This window comes from Pseudophryne corroboree, chromosome 8 (genome assembly GCF_028390025.1).
Source record: "Pseudophryne corroboree isolate aPseCor3 chromosome 8, aPseCor3.hap2, whole genome shotgun sequence".
Taxonomy (NCBI): Eukaryota; Metazoa; Chordata; class Amphibia; order Anura; family Myobatrachidae; genus Pseudophryne; species Pseudophryne corroboree.
In genome coordinates, this window is record NC_086451.1 from 295684505 (window position 1) to 295700270 (window position 15766).

At 49.1% G+C, this 15766-nt stretch overlaps 1 protein-coding gene across 3 annotated transcripts in view; it reads left to right on the top strand.

Moving 5' to 3' along the window:
* Positions 1-15766, top strand: part of LOC134948996 (putative bifunctional UDP-N-acetylglucosamine transferase and deubiquitinase ALG13) — a 479197-nt gene that overhangs the window by 137704 nt on the left and 325727 nt on the right. The window lies entirely within an intron of this gene.

Sequence of the window (15766 nt, forward strand, 5' to 3'; positions counted from 1 at the left end):
AATGAGATATCATGGTGATAGGACCCAAATCTAAGCACAGAATGCATTTGTTTCATATACACCTTATAGACACAGCCTGAAGGTCATTTTAGCCAATATTTTTAATAATTTTTTGCATTAAACAAAGTGTGTGTACATTCATACAATTAATTTGCTTCATATACACCTTATACACACAACCTGAAGGTCATTTAATACAATATTTTTAATAACTTAGTGTATTAAACAAAGTTTGCATACATTGAGCCATCAGAAAACAAAGGTTTCACTATCTCACTCTCACTCAAAAAAGTCCGTATTTCGGAATATTTGGATATGGGATACTCAACCTGTAATGCTTTTATTTAGCGCTAGTACTGTTTTTAAAAAGTATTGTCAATCCATACGGATGAGTTTTCTTGTATACTGTCTTGGAGAAAAAAAATAGTGATCAGGGGAGTTCTGAGGCTTCGATGCAAGTGGGGAAAAGAATACTGTGCTATCTATGGTACTAGTACATTGAAGGACTGCGAAGAAACAGGAAAAAGAGGGCACACCGGGAAGGTATTGGAGAAAGCTTCCAAAGAGTAGACAATTGGCAAAAGTTGCCCATAGCAAGCAACTGGCTTCTACCTATTATTTTATGGTATGGAATGTACTTTATGATGCTAGCTAGAAACTAGTTGCAATGAAAACCTGTCTACTACTACTTTTAAATGTAAGAATATACCGTGCTATGTGTAAATATTAATATGTTAGCAGCTCCGTGTAAATAATTGAATAACTAAATATGTTAAATAAGGTGCGCTTGTTACAAGTAATATTTTGTGAACGCTCATACCTGTTGAAAAAAGTTTTAATGATTATTATAATGTAAATAGCTCTTTTTAGGAAGAATTGTTTTTGAGATTGAGTGTGGCTTTAATGCTCCGGCGGTTCCGATCGATGGACCGGATTACACAGTGATTGCGGGTGCAAGAACTAGCTTTCCCTACTCTCTCTACCTATGTCTGCTTCTGATGTTGTCCGGCTTGGTTCCCCTGTTCGGCTTTCGACTTCTGAGAGCGCTGGCATAATCGTCACTTCCGAGCCTCTACTCCGTCTCTGTTCTGTGGTCTCACCAATGCATTTCGGGCTGGGTCTCCCTTTGTCAAGGATAATGGTTGTTAAAACTGGTCTCCTTTTATTCTTAAACTTGTTTCTTCATTAAAAACAGGAAATGCAAAGCCGGATGTCTATGCAAACGGCAGCAACCATGTGTATTGTGATTCATACATAATAAATAGTTAAAATTCTCTTTATATGTATATTTTCTCTGACGTCCTAAGTGGATGCTGGGACTCCGTAAGGACCATGGGGAATAGCGGCTCTGCAGGAGACTGGGCACAACTATAAAGAAAGCTTTAGACTACTGGTGTGCACTGGCTCCTCCCACTATGACCCTCCTCCAGACTTCAGTTAGAATCTTGTGCCCGGCTGAGCTGGATGCACACTAGGGGCTCTCCTGAGATCCTAGAAAGAAAGTATATTTAGGTTTTTTATTTTACAGTGAGATCTGCTGGCAACAGACTCACTGCAGCGAGGGACTAAGGGGAGAAGAAGCGAACCTACCTAACTGGTGGTAGTTTGGGCTTCTTAGGCTACTGGACACCATTAGCTCCAGAGGCATCGACCGCAGGACCCGACCTTGGTGTTCGTTCCCGGAGCCGCGCCGCCGGCCCCCTTACAGAGCCAGAAGCAAGAAGTGTTCCGGAAAATCGGCGGCAGAAGACTTCAGTCTTCAACAAGGTAGCGCACAGCACTGCAGCTGTGCGCCATTGCTCCTCATGCACACCTCACACTCCGGTCACTGATGGGTGCAGGGCGCTGGGGGGGGGCGCCCTGAGGGCAATATAAGACACCTTGGCTGGCAAATCTACATCATATATAGACCTAGAGGCTATATAGATGTAAAAAAATACCCTGCCAGTATTCTAGAAAAAGCGGGAGAAGTCCGCCGGAAAAGGGCGGGGCCTTCTCCCTCGGCACACTGGCGCCATTTTTCCCTCACAGCTCCGCTGGAAGGAAGCTCCCTGGCTCTCCCCTGCAGTCTGCAAGCTACAGAAGGGTAAAAAAGAGAGGGGGGGGCACTAAATTTAGGCGCAGGATATATATATATATATATATATATATATATATATATATATATAAAAAGCAGCTATAAGGGAAAACACTCATTTATAGTGGGATCCCTGTGTTATATAGCGCTCTGGTGTGTGCTGGCATACTCTCTCTCTCTGTCTCCCCAAAGGGCTTTGTGGGGTCCTGTCCTCTGTCAGAGCATTCCCTGTGTGTTTGCGGTGTGTCGGTACGGCTGTGTCGACATGTTTGATGAGGAGGCTTAAGTGGAGGCGGAGCAGATGCCTGTAAATGTGATGTCACCCCCTGCGGGGTCGACACCTGAGTGGATGGTGCTGTGGAAGGAATTACGTGACAGTGTCGACTCCTTGCATAAAAGGTTTGACGACATACCAAATGTGGGACAGCCGGCTTCTCAGCCTGTGCCTGCCCAGGCGTCTCAAAAGCCATCAGGGGCTCTAAAACGCCCGCTACCTCAGATGGCAGACACAGATGTCGACACGGATACTGACTCCAGTGTCGACGACGATGAGACTAATGTAACTTCCAGTAGGGCCACACGTTACATGATTGAGGCAATGAAAAATGTGTTGCACATTTCTGATGTTACCCCCGGTACCACAAAAAAGGGTATTATGTTTGGAGAGAAAAAACTACCAGTAGCTTTTCCTCCATCTGAGGAGTTAAATGAAGTGTGTGAAGAAGCGTGGGCTTCCCCTGATAAGAAGCTGGTAATTTCTAAGAGGTTACTAATGGCGTACCCTTTCCCGCCAGAGGATAGGGCACGTTGGGAAACATCCCCTAGAGTGGATAAAGCGCTCACACGCTTGTCAAAGAAGGTGGCACTACCGTCTCCGGATACGGCCGCCCTGAAGGAATCTGCTGATAGAAAGCAGGAGGCTATCCTGAAATCTATATATACACACACAGGTGTTATACTGAGACCAGCTATTGCTTCAGCATGGATGTGCAGTGCTGCAGCTGCGTGGTCAGATTCCCTGTCAGAAAATATTAATACCCTAGACAGGGACACTATATTGCTAACCATAGAGCATATAAAAGACGCACTTTTATACATGAGGGATGCACAGAGGGATATTTGCCGGCTGGCATCCAAAATTAGTGCAATGTCCATTTCTGCCAGGAGAGGGTTATGGACTCGGCAGTGGACAGGAGATGCAGATTCCAAAAGGCACATGGAAGTTCTGCCTTATAAGGGTGAGGAGTTGTTCGGGGATGGTCTCTCGGACCTCGTTTCCACAGCAACAGCTGGGAAGTCTACATTTTTACCCCATGTTCCCTCACAGCCAAAGAAAGCACCGTATTATCAGGTACAGTCCTTTCGGCCCAATAGGGGCAAGCGGGTTAAAGGCGCGTCCTTTCTGCCCAGAGGCAGAGGTAGGGGAAAAAAGCTGCAGCATACAGCCAGTTCCCAGGAGCAAAAGTCGTCCTCCCGCTTCCTCTAAGTCCACATTATGACGCTGGGGTTCCACAGGCGGAGCCAGGTACGGTGGGGGCCCGTCTCAAATATTTCAGCAATCCGTGGGCTCGCTCACGGGTGGATCCCTGGATTTTTCAGATAGTATCTCAGGGGTACAAGCTGGAATTCGAGACGTCTCCCCCCCGCCGTTTCCTCAAATCTGCCTTGCCAACCACTCCCTCAGGCAGGGAGGCAGTGTTACAGGCAATTCACAAGCTGTATTCACAACAGGTGATAGTAAAGGTACCCCTACTTCAACAAGGACGGGGTTACTATTCCACAATGTTTGTGGTACCGAAACCGGACGGTTCGGTGAGACCCATTTTCTCTGACGTCCTAGTGGATGCTGGGAACTCCGTAAGGACCATGGGGATTAGCGGCTCCGCAGGAGACTGGGCACAAAAGTAAAAGCTTTAGGACTACCTGGTGTGCACTGGCTCCTCCCCCTATGACCCTCCTCCAAGCCTCAGTTAGATTTTTGTGCCCGGCCGAGAAGGGTGCACACTAGGGGCTCTCCTGAGCTTCTTAGTGAAAGTTTTAGTTTTAGGTTTTTATTTTCAGTGAGACTTGCTGGCAACAGGCTCACTGCCTCGAGGGACTAAGGGGAGAAGAAGCGAACTCACCTGAAGTACAGAGTGGATTGGGCTTCTTAGGCTACTGGACACCATTAGCTCCAGAGGGACCGAACACAGGCCCAGCCTCGGAGCTCGGTCCCAGAGCCGCGCCGCCGGCCCCCTTACAGAGCCAGAAGCAAGAAGAGGTCCGGAAAAATCGGCGGCAGAAGACTTCGGTCTTCAACAAGGTAGCGCACAGCACTGCAGCTGTGCGCCATTGTTACTCAGGCACAGTTCACACTCCGGTCATTGAGGGTGCAGGGCGCTAGGGGGGGGCGCCCTGAGCAGCAATGTAAAACACCTTGGCTGGCATAAATACACCACATATAACCCCCAGGGCTATATGGATGTATTTTAACCCCTGCCAGAACTTGCAAAAAAGCGGGAGAAAAGGCCGCCGAGAAGGGGGCGGAGCCTATCTCAGCACACAGGCGCCATTTTCCATCACAGCTCCGCTGGAAGGACGTCTCCCTGACTCTCCCCTGCAGTCCTGCACTACAGAAAAGGGTAAAAAAGAGAGGGGGGGCACTATTTTGGCGCAGTTTTGATAATAACAGCAGCTATAAAGGAAAAGCACATTTTATAGTGGTATTCCTGTTTATATATAGCGCTCTGGTGTGTGCTGGCATACTCTCCCTCTGTCTCCCCAAAGGGCTAGTGGGGTCCTGTCCTCTATCAGAGCATTCCCTGTGTGTGTGCGGTGTGTCGGTACGATTGTGTCGACATGTTTGAGGAGGAAAATGAGATGGAGGCGGAGCAATTGCCTATTATACAGTTGTCACCCCCTGGGGAGTCGACACCTGAGTGGATGAGCTTATGGAAGGAATTGCGTGACAGTGTCAGCTCGTTACGACAGACAGTTGACGACATGAGACAGCCGGCTACTCAGCTTGTGCCTGTCCAAGGGTCTCAAACGCCATCAGGGGCTTTAAAACGCCCGTTACCTCAAATGGCAGACACAGACACGGATACTGACTCCAGTGTCGACGATGATGAGACAAACGTGACTTCCACTAGGGCCACACGTTACATGATTGAAGCAATGAAAAATGTATTGCATATCTCTGATAATACAAGTACCACTAAAAAGGGTATTATGTTTGGTGAGAAAAAACTGCCTGTAGTTTTTCCTGTATCCGAGGAATTAAATGAAGTGTGTGATGAGGCGTGGGTTTCCCCCGATAAAAAACTGATAATTCCTAAAAGGTTATTGGCATCGTACCCTTTCCCGCCAGAGGATAGGGCACGTTGGGAAACACCCCCTAGGGTGGATAAAGCGCTCACACGTTTGTCAAAACAGGTAGCACTACCCTCTCCTGATACGGCCGCCCTAAAGGAACCTGCCGATAGAAAGCTGGAGAATATCCTAAAATGTATATACTCTCACACGGGTGTTATACTGCGACCAGCAATCGCCTCAGCCTGGATGTGCAGTGCTGTCCTCGCGTGGTCGGATTCCCTGACAGAAAATATTGATACCCTAGATAGGGACAGTATATTACTGACTATAGAGCATTTGAAGGATGCATTTCTATATATGCGTGATGCACAGAGGGATATTTGCCGACTGGCATCAAGAGTTAGCGCGCTGTCCATTTCTGCTAGAAGAGGTTTATGGACGCGGCAGTGGTCAGGTGATGCGGATTCTAAAAGGCACATGGAAGTATTGCCTTATAAGGGGGAGGAGTTATTTGGGGTAGGTCTATCAGACCTGGTAGCCACGGCAACTGCTGAAAAATCCACATTTTTACCCCAGGTAGCTTCTCAACCTAAGAAGACGCCGTATTATCAGGCGCAGTCCTTTCGGCCCCATAAGGGCAAGCGGGCAAAAGGCGCCTCATTTATACCCCGTGGCAGAGGGAGAGGAAAAAGGCTGCAACAAACAGCCAGTTCCCAGGAACAAAAGCCCTCTCCCGCCTCCGCAAAGTCCTCAGCATGACGCTGGGGCTTTACAAGCAGACACGGTGGGGGCCCGTCTCAAGAAGTTCAGTGCGCAGTGGGCCCACTCGCAAGTGGACCCCTGGATCCTTCAAGTGGTATCTCAGGGGTACAAATTGGAATTCGAGACGTCTCCCCCTCGCCGTTTTCTAAAGTCTGCTTTACCGACATCTCCCTCAGACAGGGAGGCAGTATTGGATGCCATTCACAAGCTGTATTCCCAGCAGGTGATAATCAAGGTACCCCTCCTACAACAGGGAAAGGGGTACTATTCCACACTATTTGTGGTACCGAAGCCGGACGGCTCGGTGAGACCAATTTTAAACCTGAAATCCTTGAGCACTTACATACAAAGGTTCAAATTCAAGATGGAGTCACTCAGAGCAGTGATTGCAAACCTGGAAGAGGGGGACTATATGGTGTCTCTGGACATCAAAGATGCTTACCTACATGTCCCAATTTGCCCTTCTCACCAAGGGTACCTCAGGTTTGTGGTACAGAACTGTCACTATCAGTTTCAGACGCTGCCGTTTGGATTGTCCACCGCACCCCGGGTCTTTACCAAAGTAATGGCCGAAATGATGATACTCCTTCGAAGGAAGGGAGTTTTAGTTATCCCTTACTTGGACGATCTCCTGATAAGGGCAAGATCCAGGGAAAAGTTGGAAGTCGGGGTAGCACTATCTCAGATAGTGCTGCGCCAGCACGGTTGGATTCTCAATATTCCAAAATCTCAGCTGCTCCCGACTACCCGACTCCTATTCCTAGGGATGATCCTGGACACAGTCCAGAAAAAGGTGTTTCTCCCGGAGGAGAAAGCCAGGGAGTTATCCGATCTAGTCAGAAATCTCCTAAAACCAGGCCAAGTCTCAGTGCATCAATGCACAAGGGTCCTGGGAAAGATGGTGGCTTCTTACGAAGCAATCCCATTCGGCAGATTCCACGCAAGAACCTTCCAGTGGGACCTGCTAGACAAATGGTCCGGGTCGCATCTTCAGATGCATCAGCGGATCATCTTGTCACCAAGGAGATTCGGCATTCAGGACTGGGTCCTGGTGACCATGGATGCCAGCCTGAGAGGCTGGGGAGCAGTCACACAGGGACGAAATTTCCAGGGCTTGTGGTCAAGCCTGGAGACATCACTCCACATAAATATCCTGGAGCTAAGGGCCATCTACAATGCTCTAAGCCTAGCAAGACCTCTGCTTCAAGGTCAGCCGGTGCTGATCCAGTCAGACAACATCACGGCAGTCGCCCACGTAAACAGACAGGGCGGCACAAGAAGCAGGAGGGCAATGACAGAAGTTGCAAGGATTCTTCGCTGGGCGGAAAATCATGTGATAGCACTGTCAGCAGTGTTCATTCCGGGAGTGGACAACTGGGAAGCAGACTTCCTCAGCAGACACGACCTCCATCCGGGGGAGTGGGGACTTCACCCAGAAGTCTTCCACATGATTGTGAACCGTTGGGAAAAACCAAAGGTGGACATGATGGCGTCCCGCCTCAACAAAAAACTGGACAGGTATTGCGCCAGGTCAAGGGACCCTCAGGCAATAGCTGTGGACGCTCTGGTAACACCATGGGTGTACCAGTCAGTGTATGTGTTCCCTCCTCTGCCTCTCATACCCAAGGTACTGAGGATCATAAGAAGGAGAGGAGTAAGGACTATACTCGTGGCTCCGGATTGGCCAAGAAGGACTTGGTACCCGGAACTTCAAGAGATGCTCACAGAGAAGTGGCATCTACCTCTAAGAAAGGACCTGCTTCAGCAGGGACCCTGTCTGTTCCAAGACTTGCCGCGGCTGCGTTTGACAGCATGGCGGTTGAACGCCGGATCCTGAAGGAAAAAGGCATTCCGGATGAAGTCATCCCTACCCTGATCAAAGCCAGGAAGGATGTAACCGTGCAACATTATCACCGGATTTGGCGTAAATATGTTGCGTGGTGCGAGGCCAGGTAGGCCCCTACAGAGGAATTTCAACTGGGTCGTTTCCTACATTTCCTGCAAACAGGACTGTCTATGGGCCTAAAATTAGGGTCCATTACGGTTCAAATTTCGGCCCTGTCGATTTTCTTCCAGAAAGAACTGGCTTCAGTTCCTGAAGTTCAGACGTTTGTCAAGGGGGTACTGCATATACAGCCTCCTTTTGTGCCTCCAGTGGCACCTTGGGATCTCAATGTAGTTTTGGGTTTCCTAAAATCACATTGGTTTGAACCACTCTCCACTGTGGACTTAAAATATCTCACTTGGAAAGTGGTAATGTTGTTAGCCCTGGCTTCAGCCAGGCGTGTCTCAGAATTGGCGGCTTTATCTTATAAAAGCCCTTACCTAATTTTTCATACGGACAGGGCAGAATTGAGGACTCGTCCTCAATTTCTCCCTAAGGTGGTGTCAGCATTTCACTTGAACCAGCCTATTGTGGTGCCTGCGGCTACTAGGGACTTGGAGGACTCCAAGTTGCTGGACGTAGTCAGGGCCCTGAAAATATATGTTTTCAGGACGGCTGGAGTCAGGAAATCTGACTCGCTGTTTATCCTGTATGCACCCAATAAGCTGGGTGCTCCTGCTTCTAAGCAGACTATTGCTCGTTGGATTTGTAGTACAATTCAGCTTGCACATTCTGTGGCAGGCCTGCCACAGCCTAAATCTGTTAAAGCCCATTCCACAAGGAAGGTGGGCTCATCTTGGGCGGCTGCCCGAGGGGTCTCGGCGTTACAACTTTGCCGAGTAGCTACTTGGTCAGGGGCAAACACGTTTGCTAAGTTCTACAAATTTGATACCCTGGCTGAGGAGGACCTGGAGTTCTCTCATTCGGTGCTGCAGAGTCATCCGCACTCTCCCGCCCGTTTGGGAGCTTTGGTATAATCCCCATGGTCCTTACAGAGTTCCCAGCATCCACTAGGACGTCAGAGAAAATAAGAATTTACTTACCGATAATTCTATTTCTCATAGTCCGTAGTGGATGCTGGGCGCCCATCCCAAGTGCGGTTTGTCTGAAATACTTGTACATAGTTATTGTTACAAAAATCGGGTTATTATTGTTGTGAGCCATCTTTTCAGAGGCTCCTCTGTTATCATGCTGTTAACTGGGTTCAGATCACAGGTTGTACGGTGTGATTGGTGTGGCTGGTATGAGTCTTACCCGGGATTCAAAATCCTTCCTTATTGTGTTCGCTTGTCCGGGCACAGTATCCTAACTGAGGCTTGGAGGAGGGTCATAGGGGGAGGAGCCAGTGCACACCAGGTAGTCCTAAAGCTTTTACTTTTGTGCCCAGTCTCCTGCGGAGCCGCTAATCCCCATGGTCCTTACGGAGTTCCCAGCATCCACTACGGACTATGAGAAATAGAATTATCGGTAAGTAAATTCTTATTTTAAATTTTAAATCCTTGAACACATATATAAAAAAATTCAAGTTCAAGATGGAATCGCTCAGGGCGGTTATTGCAAGCCTGGACGAGGGGGATTACATGGTATCACTGGACATCAAGGATGCTTACCTGCATGTCCCCATTTACCATCCTCACCAGGAGTACCTCAGATTTGTGGTACAGGATTGTCATTACCAATTCCAGACGTTGCCGTTCGGTCTATCCACGGCTCCGAGGGTCTTTACCAAGGTAATGGCCGAAATGATGATACTCCTTCGAAAGAAGGGAGTTTTAATTATCCCGTACTTAGACGATCTCCTGATAAAGGCGAGGTCCAGAGAGCAGTTGTTGGTCGGGGTAGCACTATCTCGGGAGGTGCTACAACAGCACGGCTGGATTCTAAACATTCCAAAGTCACAGCTGGTCCCTACGACACGTCTACTGTTCCTGGGGATGGTTCTGGACACAGAACAGAAAAAAGTGTTTCTCCCGGAGGAGGCCAAGGAGCTGTCATCTCTAGTCAGAGGCCTCCTAAAACCAAAACAGGTGTCGGTGCATCACTGCATGCGGATCCTGGGAAAGATGGTAGCTTCCTACGAAGCGATTCCATTCGGCAGGTTTCATGCAAGAACCTTTCAGTGGGACCTGTTGGACAAGTGGTCCGGATCGCATCTTCAGATGCATCGGCTGATAACCCTGTCTCCAAGGACAAAGGTGTCTCTGCTGTGGTGGCTGCAGAGTGCTCATCTTCAAGAGGGCCGCAGATTCGGCATACAGGACTGGTTCCTGGTGACCACGGATGCCAGCCTTCGAGGCTGGGGGGCAGTCACACAGGGAAGAAACTTCCAAGGACTATGGTCAAGTCAGGAGACTTCCCTGCACATAAATATTCTTGAACTAAGGGCCATTTACAATGCCCTAAGTCAGGCAAGACCCCTGCTTCAAAACCAGCCGGTACTGATCCAGTCAGACAACATCACGGCGGTCGCCCATGTAAACCGACAGGGCGGCACGAGAAGCAGGACGGCAATGGCAGAAGCCACAAGGATTCTCCGATGGGTGGAAAATCACGTGTTAGCACTGTCAGCAGTGTTCATTCCGGGAGTGGACAACTGGGAAGCAGACTTCCTCAGCAGGCACGACTTCCACCCGGGAGAGTGGGGACTTCATCCAGAAGTCTTTCAAATGATTGTAAACCGTTGGGAAAGGCCACAGGTGGACATGGCGTCCCACCTAAACAAAAAGCTAGAAAAGTATTGCGCCAGGTCAAGAGACCCGCAGGCGATAGCTGTGGACGCTCTAGTGACACCGTGGGTGTACCGGTCGGTTTATGTGTTCCCTCCTCTTCCTCTCATACCAAAGGTACTGAGGATAATACGGAGAAGAGGAGTAAGAACTAGAGCTTGGTACCCGGAACTTCAAGAAATGATCTCAGAGGACCCATGGCCTCTACCGCTCAGACAAGACCTGCTGCAGCAGGGGCCCTGTCTGTTCCAAGACTTACCGCGGCTGCGTTTGACGGCATGGCGGTTGAACACCGGATCCTGAAGGAAAAGGGCATTCCGGAGGAAGTCATTCCTACGCTGATTAAAGCTAGGAAAGAAGTAACCGCAAACCATTATCACCGCATATGGCGAAAATATGTTGCGCGGTGTGAGGCCAGGAAGGCCCCAACGGAGGATTTTCAGCTGGGCCGTTTCCTGCACTTCCTACAGTCAGGGGTGACTATGGGCCTTAAATTGGGTTCCATTGAGGTCCAGATTTCGGCTCTATCGATTTTCTTCCAGAGAGAACTGGCTTCACTACCTGAAGTTCAGACTTTTGTTAAGGGAGTGCTGCATATTCAGCCCCCTTTTGTGCCTCCAGTGGCAACTTGGGATCTCAACGTGGTGTTGGATTTCCTAAAGTCACATTGGTTTGAGCCACTGAAAACCGTGGATTTGAAATATCTTACGTGGAAAGTGGTCATGTTGTTGGCCTTGGCTTCGGCCAAGCGTGTATCAGAATTGGTGGCTTTGTCATGTAAAAGCCCTTATCTGATTTTCCATATGGATAGGGCAGAATTGAGGACTCGTCCCCAGTTTCTCCCTAAAGTGGTATCAGCTTTTCATCTGAACCAACCTATCGTGGTGCCTGCGGCTACAAAAGACTTGGAGGCTTCCAAGTTGTTGGACGTAGTCAGGGCCCTGAAAATATATGTTTCCAGGACAGCTGGAGTCAGAAAGACTGACTCGCTCTTTATCCTGTATGCGCCCAACAAGTTGGGTGCACCTGCTTCAAAGCAGACTATTGCTCGCTGGATCTGTAGTACGATTCAGCTTGCACATTCTGCGGCTGGACTGCCGCATCCTAAATCAGTGAAAGCCCATTCCACGAGGAAGGTGGGCTCTTCTTGGGCGGCTGCCCGAGGGGTCTCGGCTCTTCAACTTTGCCGAGCAGCTACTTGGTCGGGGTCAAACACGTTTGCTAAATTCTACAAGTTTGACACCCTGGCTGAGGAGGACCTAGAGTTTGCCCATTCGGTGCTGCAGAGTCATCCGCACTCTCCCGCCCGTTTGGGAGCTTTGGTATAATCCCCATGGTCCTTACGGAGTCCCAGCATCCACTTAGGACGTCCGAGAAAATAAGAATTTACTCACCGGTAAATCTATTTCTCGTAGTCCGTAGTGGATGCTGGGCGCCCATCCCAAGTGCGGATTGTCTGCAATACTTGTACATAGTTATTGCTAAACTAAAGGGTTATTGTTGAGCCATCTGTTGAGAGGCTCAGTTGTTATCATACTGTTAACTGGGTATTGTATCACGAGTTATACGGTGTGATTGGTGTGGCTGGTATGAGTCTTACCCGGGATTCAAAATCCTTCCTTATTGTGTCGGCTCTTCCAGGCACAGTATCCTAACTGAAGTCTGGAGGAGGGTCATAGTGGGAGGAGCCAGTGCACACCAGTAGTCTAAAGCTTTCTTTATAGTTGTGCCCAGTCTCCTGCGGAGCCGCTATTCCCCATGGTCCTTACGGAGTCCCAGCATCCACTACGGACTACGAGAAATAGAATTACCGGTGAGAAAATTCTTTTTTTTTTTTTATAAAAATTGGTATGGTGTTCATAAATTGTGTGATATATATTAAATTATAAAAAGACATGTGTAACAGACAAATTATTAATTTAGCAAAAAATGCATTAATGTCAATTTGTACATTTCAGTCCATCGGGTTGTAGGGTCTGCATATAATAGATCCACTTTGTTTCTTTTTTTCTAAGTTCCAAGGAGATTTCTCTTACGTCCTAGAGGATGCTGGGGTCCATTTTAGTACCATGGTGTATAGAATGTTCCGCAGGAGCCTTCGGCACTTTAAGACTTTTCAACAGTGTGAACTGGCTCCTCCCTCTATGCCCCTCCTCCAGACCTCAGTTTAGAAAATGTGCCCGGGAGACTGGATGCACACCAGTGGAGCTCTACAGAGTTCTGCTGGAAAATACCTTGTTAGGTTTTTTATTTTACAGGGAAGCTGCTGGCAACCGCTTCCCTGCTTTGTGGGACTTAGGGGGGGAAGTAGGAACCAACTTCTTAGTTAGTGTAATGGCTCTGCTTCCGCTGACAGGACAACATTAGCTCCTGAAGGGTACTGAACACAGCCCTTGCCTGGCTGTTGCTCACTCCCACAGCACTGCCGCCACCCCCTAACAGAGCCAGAAGTCAGAAGGCTGGTGAGTATTAACCGGAGACCTGCAGAGAGGGGCCCTCCGGTCATCATGGCGGCATAAAGGTACCAGCGCAGCGCGGGACGCTGTGCAGCAGCATGTCTCTCAGCACAGGGTGCAGAGCGCGTGGGGGGGGGGGGGGGGTGCTCGCGCTCCCTGAGGGACATGACAAATCCTTACTCTCACTGGCAAACTGTACATACATGTGAGCTGCTGATGTACACTACCCCTGCCAGTATAAATATTACTGTGGCTGAACCGCGCCATTACAGGGGGTGGGGCTTCACCTCAGAATTGCTTGTAACACAATTGGTGCCATTTTCTCCTCACAGAGATGCCGGAGCGCTGATCCTGCAGGCTGCTTCTCCTCATACATCGCTGATACAAGTACCAGGGTGTTATAGAAGGGGAGGGGAGCACATAATTTATTGAAGTCTGTGGGCTTCACATTGGATAAAAAAGCGCTTTTTTGGTATATATGTATATTCATTGTATGTAATAGATAGGGCGTGTGCTGTGGACTGGCAATTCCCTCTGGGTCCCTCTGACAGACATTAGTATAGGTCTTTCCCCATTAGCTCCCGTGTGTGTGTGTGAGTGGTGTGACCATACACGCATGTAACATGTGTAGAGAAAGTTCTTCCCCCAGAGGAACCCAAGAGTGTTCTGAGCCTGTGTGGGTGAGAAAGCTGCAGAGTAATATGGCTAAACTAGCGAAGAAATTCTCTGAGTCTGAGGAACAGACAAAGCATTGGAGACCGTCTGTGGAAGATGCTCTATTTGCTGATTGTTCCACATCATCCACTCGGGACCCCTCCAGTTCCCAGAAAAGGTCCCTGGCCCAAATTATGCAAAGGGACACTGACACAGATTCCGACACTGACGTCGACACTGGGGATTTGAGGGGGGGTAGACCCCAAACTGGCTAAGCGCATTCAATGTATGATAGTCGCTATAAAAGAGGTGTTGGAATTTCCTGACACAACACCTCCACCTGAGGAAAAAGATTATTTTAAAATAAATAAAAAACAGGTGGTGACTTTTCCTCCGTCCAAGGTCTTAAATACATTTTTTGAGGAATCCTGTGCTAACCCGGAAAAGAAATTTGCTATCCCTAAAAGGTTGCGAGTAGTGTACCCTTTCCCAGAAGAGGATAGGCGTAAGTGGGAGTCACCCCCAATGATAGACACCTCAGTTTCTAGGTTGTCAAAGAAAATAATTTCTCTAACGTCCTAAGTGGATGCTGGGAACTCCGTAAGGACCATGGGGAATAGCGGCTCCGCAGGAGACTGGGCACAACTAAAGAAAGCTTTAGGACTACCTGGTGTGCACTGGCTCCTCCCTCTATGACCCTCCTCCAGACCTCAGTTAGAATTTTGTGCCCGGCCGAGCTGGATGCACACTAGGGGCTCTCCTGAGCTCTTAGAAAGAAAGTAATATTTAGGTTTTTTATTTTCAGTGAGATCTGCTGGCAACAGACTCACTGCTACGAGGGACCTAGGGGAGAGAAGCGAACCTACCTGCTTGCAGCTAGCTTGGGCTTCTAGGCTACTGGACACCATAGCTCCAGAGGGATCGAACACAGGCCCAGCCTCGGTCGTCCGGTCCCGGAGCCGCGCCGCCGTCCCCCTAGCAGAGCCAGAAGCAAGAAGACGTTCCTGGAAATCGGCGGCAGAAGACTTCAGTCTTCATTAAGGTAGCGCACAGCACTGCAGCTGAGCGCCATTGCTCCCCAGGCACACCACATACTCCGGTCACTGATGGGTGCAGGGCGCTGGGGGGGGGGGCGCCCTGGGCTGCAATATAAGTACCTTACTTGGCAAATTAACACATAATATAGCCTTTAAGACTATATATGTGTAAAATCCCCTGCCATAACTGTATAAAAAAAGCGGGAGAAGCCCGTCGGAAAAGGGGCGGGGCTATCTCCCTCAGCACACTGGCGCCATTTTCCCTCACAGCTCCGCTGGAAGGATCGCTCCCCAGGCTCTCCCCTGCAGTTCCAGACTACATAGGGTAAAAAAGAGAGGGGGGGGCACTAAATTTAGGCGCAATCTGTGATATATAAGCAGCTATAAGGGGTAAAATCACTGTGTAGTGTGTATCCCTGTTTTATATAGCGCTCTGGTGTGTGCTGGCATACTCTCTCTCTGTCTCCCCAAAGGGCCTTGTGGGATCCTGTCCTCAGTCAGAGCATTCCCTGTGTGTGTGCGGTGTGTCGGTACGGCTGTGTCGACATGTTTGATGAGGCTTATGTGGAGGCGGAGCAGGTGCCGATAAATGTGATGTCACCCCCTGTGGGGTCGACACCTGAGTGGATGGATATGTGGAAGGAATTACGCGACAGTGTCAACTCCTTACATAAAAGGTTTGACGACATATCAGATGTGGGACAGCCGGCTTCTCAGCCCGTGCCTGCCCAGACGTCTCAAAAGCCATCAGGGGCTCTAAAACGCCCGCTACCTCAGATGGCAGACACAGATGTCGACACAGATACTGACTCCAGTGTTGACGATGATGAGACTAGTGTACATTCCAATAGAGCCACACGTTATATGATTACGGC